This window comes from Geotrypetes seraphini, chromosome 2 (assembly GCF_902459505.1).
Source record: "Geotrypetes seraphini chromosome 2, aGeoSer1.1, whole genome shotgun sequence".
Lineage (NCBI taxonomy): Eukaryota > Metazoa > Chordata > Amphibia > Gymnophiona > Dermophiidae > Geotrypetes > Geotrypetes seraphini.
Genome location: NC_047085.1, coordinates 505347128 through 505353127, shown reverse-complemented (window position 1 = coordinate 505353127; position 6000 = coordinate 505347128).

Genomic DNA, 6000 nt, shown 5'->3' with positions numbered 1-6000 from the left:
GAGAGTTAATGTTGGATAGAGGGAGGAGGGAAGGGAGAAGGAGAGATGCTGCTGGGAGGGGAGGAGGGAAAGGGATGGGAAGAGAGTTAATGTTAGATAGAGGGAGGAGGGAGGGAGAAGGAGAGATGTTGCTGGGAGGGGAGGAGGGAAAGGGATGGGAAGAGAGTTAATGTTGGATAGAGGGAGGTGTTCCTGGCTTGTTGGGGGTCAAAGGAGATGAATAGTTGTACTGCCTTTCGCTAGGGTTGCGTTCGTTGAATGTATAGGTGAAATGCACGGGTGCAGTCCAAGGTGTGTAGGAGTTGTTCCGTGCTGTTGGTATGTGGTCCTGGACAGAAGGAGGGGGCACACTATCAATTGGTTTATGTGAAAAGGTGAGACTACCTTTGGTAGGAACTTTGGGTGAGTTCTCAGTACTGTGTGATCATGAAGGATCTGTGTGTATGGTGGGTATGTCACCAGGGCTTGTAGCTCGCTGATGCGTCTTGCTGATGTGATGGCAATGAGAAAGACTGTTTTCCAGGTGAGGAATTTGATTGGCGTGTCCTCCAATGACTTGAAGGGGTGTGCTGTTAACCTGCAGAGGATGATGCCCAGGTCCCATGCTGGCGGTGGGCAACTTACTGGGGGGTTCAGGTTGGTAAGTCCTTTCATGAACTTGGACACTAGTGGGTGTGTGGCTAGGGTCCTATCCTCAATGCAGTTGTGGAAAGCTGATATAGCACTCAAATGGACCCTTATGGAGGATGTTCTGAGGTCTGTCGTGGATAGATTAAGTAAGTATTGGAGTATTACTGGGATCTGGCAGGTGAGTGGGTCTTCTCCTTTCGAGACACACCATATGTGGAATCTTTTCCACTTGAGTCCGTATGATTTTCTAGTTGATGGGTGTCCGGCTGACATGTAGAAAGGATTCAAGATTAGCCTTTCAACATCCATGCTGTCAATGCTAATGTTTTCAATCTGGGATGTAGTTTGTCCCTGGTCCTGGGTGATGAGGTCCGGTCGTAGTGGTAGGCTAATTGGCGGCAGTGCCGACAGCCGATGTAGGAAGGGGAACCACACTTGTCTTGGCCAGTAGGGCACAATGAAGATCATTGTGGCTGCCTCCTGCCTGATCTTCTGAAGCACTCTATGGATGAGTGGTATGGGGGGAAAGGCGTAGAGCAGGCGTTTCCCCCAATGTATGAAGAAAGCGTCCCTGGTTTGGCTGTATTGTGCCGGTCTTTTGGAGCAGAATTGAGGGCACTTCTTGTTGTCCTCTGCAGCGAAGAGGTCCCTTGTAGGGAAGCCCCACTTGTGGAAGAGATCCTGGGCTACCTCCGGATGGAGGGACCATTCGTGGGGGTCTAGCTTTCTGCTGAGGCTGTCCGCCAGGGCATTGTTCAGGCCTGTGAAGTAGGTGGCATGGATGAAAGTATTGGTTGATAAAGCAAATGCCCAGATTTTGTGGGCTTCCCTGCAGAGGGTGAGTGAGCCCGTCCTCCCTGCTTGTTGATATAGAACATTGCCACCTGGTTGTCTGTCTGGATCAGTAAGGTCTTGTTGGAGATCCAGGGGGTAAAGGCTTGTAGGGCATTCCCAGTTGCCCTGAGTTCCAGCAGGTTGATGTGTTTGTCCTCGGATGGTGACCAGGGGCCCTTGGTTCTCAGATGGAGGAGGTGGGCTCTCCATCCCTGTTTTGAGGCATCTGTGGTGAGAGTCAGTTGGTGTTGTGGATCCTGGAAAGGCCTACCCATGTACAAATTCTGTTGTTATGTCCACCACTTGAGGCTGTTACAGATTTTCTGGTCCATTGTGACTCTCTGAGACAGAGGTTGCGTGTGTTGGTTCCAGTTCTTTCTGAGGAACCACCTAGGGTCGCATGTGGAGTTTGGCAAGCGGGACGTGTATGGAAACTGCTTGATGGCCCAGGAAGCGTAGTATTGTCCTTGCTGTAACTATGTGGGTCCTTGATATTTGCCGGACCAGTTTTTGAATTGCTTGTTCCCTTGAGTGGGGCAGGAAAGCTGCATCCAGGGGCGTGCAGATCCTTGCCCCAATGAATTCTATTGATTGTGCTGGTTGTAGTACGGATTTTTTTAAGTTTACGAGGAACCCCAGGGATTCTAGGCTGTGCATAGTCCAGAATGCAGCAGTTCGCCTGATCTATGGATTGAAAAAGTTTGATCATGTGAGTCCTTATTATCAAGAATTGCACCGGCTTCCTGTGGAGGTTCGATTTAAATTCGGTTGTCTTTGTTACAAAGTCCTCTTCAGCATGGCACCCCAAATTATTTGCTTTTACTCAATCCAAGCATTCACGTTCACACAGCCTTTTTAATTTTCTATCTCTCAACGGCTGTCGTTACACAAAATACCACCAATCTTTTCTTTCTTATCAGGCAGCTTTCTGAGACAAGGAACTGAAACCTTTGTTACTGAGTTCCATGTCTTTTACAATCATTTTCGAAAACAACTGAAGACACTTCTGTTCGCCAATTACTTAATTCTCTCTAGCTTGTATTATTTGTTAAATTTTGTAAATCGCACCAAACTTACCGGTTATGCCGCATAGAAATGACTTGTTCTGTTCCCATTTCAGGAATTCCAATGAAACTTAAGTTATTGCGTCTCAGCCGGTTGTGTAGGTCATCCAGTTTATCTGAGTATAAGGCAAGATGGCCAGAGCTTCTGTGCAGTTTCTCCACCAAGCTCGCCGAGTCTTTCCAAAGTCTTCCAAAGCTTCACACGCTGTGATTTTCTGCACCAGTCATAAAAGTCTCCAAAGTGCTTAGTTGCCTGGAAAACTTGTTCAATCACATCGACGTCCATGCACTTCCGGATGCCCTTGAGCTATGGGCCCCAATTTAGAGTGCCACTGGCTTTCAAAGTTTGCTAGACACTGGGATAGAACCAAACCCCAAATCAGCTATTTTGGAGTTGGTCCATGGCACAAAAAGCAGTTACTTACCGTAACAGGTGTTATCCAGGGACAGCTGGCAGCTATTCTCACTTATGGGTGACGTCATCAGCGGAGCCCGGATGCGGAATCTCACAAGCAGACTTGCTTGAAGAAACTAGAAGTTTTGAGTCGACCGCACCACGTATGTGCGAGTGCCTTCCCGCCCAGCGTAGGGCGTGTCTCCTCAGTTCAGATAGCTAGCAGAGAAGCCAACCAGGGGAGGTGGGTGGGTTGTGAAAATAGCTAATACTAAAAATGTCCAAGATAGAAGACGGAGAGTGAGGAAATTGGATAACTCCAAACAAAGCAGAAGCCTTCACTCATAGGGTTCAATCTTCAGTCTGTATGATGTTAATCAGTTTGTCCAAAGAATAAGAAACAGACTGACATTGGTGTACTTTCATCACTTGTCCTTTATTGTAATCAAAATTGCTTGCCCCAATGTTATTGTGCCCGACGGGACCCGTTTTGCCACACTAGGCTTTTTCAAGGGTTCCTTCAGGGAGCACTTATTTTGGCGTCCTCATGATTCCGGGGCAGTGTAAATGTGCTTCGACTTGGAAGTCTTAGGCACTTGAAGCACCACCGCTGGAACTTTCTGCTGAGCTATCTGACCTGAAGAAGCAGGGGAAGATATAGTAGATGTCGTCGAAGAGAGAGCCGCTGCAAACGAGGAAGGTCTGATAAGGCTCAAGGTGGAAGCAGTAGAAGCATGAGGAGTCTCGATCGAAGGAGAGGCCAAGGTCGCCTTCAAAGTCGAGGGATCGGAGGAAGAATCCATCCTGAAGAGCTTCTCCACCAAAAGACAACGATGTTTAAGAGCCCGAGGTTGAAGAGTAGCACAGCGCTCGCACAACTTCGGTTGATGACCCGGCCCAAGGCACTTGAGGCACCGACGGTGTGAGTCCGTAAGGGAAATTGCACGCTGGCACTTGCTACACTTCTTGAAGCCCATTACTAGCCGGGACATAGAAGGAAAAACGGCCGCCGCATAATCAAAGCCCTTGGGCTGCGGCCGAGCAGCCTGCCCCGACAGATTGAAATTTTTTGTTTTGTAACTAGAAATAAAAGAACAGCAATTCGCAAAGAAAAAAATACAAACCGCGGTTCAGAGAAGGCACTAAATAACGAAGTTAAACGCAGAGAATTAAAGACGGACTTCTTGGCTCCGTGGAAAACTGAGAACTGAGGAGACGCGTCCTACGCTGGGCGGGGAGGCACTCGCGCATGCGCGGTGCGGTCAACTCAAAACTTCTAGTTTCTTCAAGCAAGTCTGCTTGTGAGCTTCCGCATCCGAGCTCCGCTGATGACGTCACCCATATGTGAGAATAGGCTGCCTGCTTGTCCTGGGATAATCAGGACTTGGCCAGTTAAATGCCAATATTCGTCCCTTAACCAGCCAAAATAAGCGCCAAAATAAATGTCTGTCCTATCTTTATGCAGTTTCTCATAGATGGTTGAAATTTCCAGGCATAATGCCAGAGGTGGTCAGCAAAACACCGAACACTGCCAGCTGAAGACTGACCTCTTAGAGTCAAAATCTGTTTTCACATTCCCCACTGGAGTTGAGGTGAACTAGCCAAAGATCTTCCAAAATCCAATTTTAAGCTCTTACACTAGGAGACTTGTGTCAGATGGTACATCTCTACAGGGCCATCTCTACAGGGGGAATAAAAAGAGATTTTGGAAAATTCTAGTCTTAAATTGTTCTCTTTCATATGATTTTTCATATTTCAAATACGACTTACAAAAGCTCTTTCTTTCATCAGTCAGTTCAGATTCTTTCATAACTCTTAGCTCTTCTTCATGATTCCTTAATTTCTCTTCCGTAGAGAATGACACGGGGATAAAGATTGTCCCCACTCTGCCTCCTCAGGCTCTGTCTCTATCCTCACCCCCTACCCGCGGACTCTGTCCTCATCTGCACAAACCTCAAACACTTATTTCATATTTAAATCATTTTATTAACGTATAAAAAGGGACAATATTCTGTTCAACTGTTTGTAAATCACAAATACAGCCTTCCATTTCAACCTGGTTTTGGTACCACTTTCCCAATTCAATTGCTTGTCTTTTAACATCTGGGAACCTAACTGGATTGTCTTTCAACATGGAAACACAAGAGAACCAACACTGTGTAGTGGATGTTGGAAATGCTCCTTGATGCCAGTAACAATGGATGAATCTGTTGCAGTAAGAGTAAGATGAAAAGACGTTGCCGCTTAGACTCCTGTTGCCACATTAAAGGCAGATAAGACACGAGGTTATTTAACAGTAATTTATTTAAATCCAAAGCAGTTTCTTTCCTTGTCACTTCTTTGACTAACTACAAAACTTTGAATATGTGTTAAAAATGAAGTAAATTGAGAGGAGGTATTTTAATTGGTTTTATTGTTTTTCTGGATAACGTCTTCAATCTTAATCTTTTTTACAAAGCCCAATAGCACGGACCTCTGCGGTAACTGCCCTGAAGTCAGCTCGTGGTGCGATGCGGCATTTTCATTGCCGCATCTGAGTGTTTTATCTTCTGGCTGCCTCCCTCCTCCTCATTTATACAGTGTGCTTAAAGCTGCAGGCAGTGGCTCCTCGCGTGTCCCACGCCTCTTCCGGAAGCTTTCCCTCTGACATTGCGACGTCAGAGAGAAGGCTTCCGGTTCAGCACAGAACATGCTTAGGAGCCGCCACCCGTGGCTTGAATGCTATGGAAGTATTTTCCAGCACAGGACAACAATCTGTCACAGCCTGAATGGGAACGAGAGCTTCTGGCTGGCCTGATCGCCTTTGGACATACTCTCAGAACATACTTCATTTCCCAAGGCTGCATTGACACAGAAGACATAAGAGCACAGGTACCTAGGGAAGACCCTCATTCTTCTAATGAAGTCCCTCATCCCATTCCCCCAGGTTTGAACACGTGGAACATCAATGGCTACTAGGATTTCACTACTCATAGCCTAATCCTGCTTAAAGAGCTGAGAAAGCATGTGTGTAGTTGTGACGGAAGACAGATTCTAATGAAGTACAGAAAAGATTATGGCAAGCCTGTGTAGTTTAAT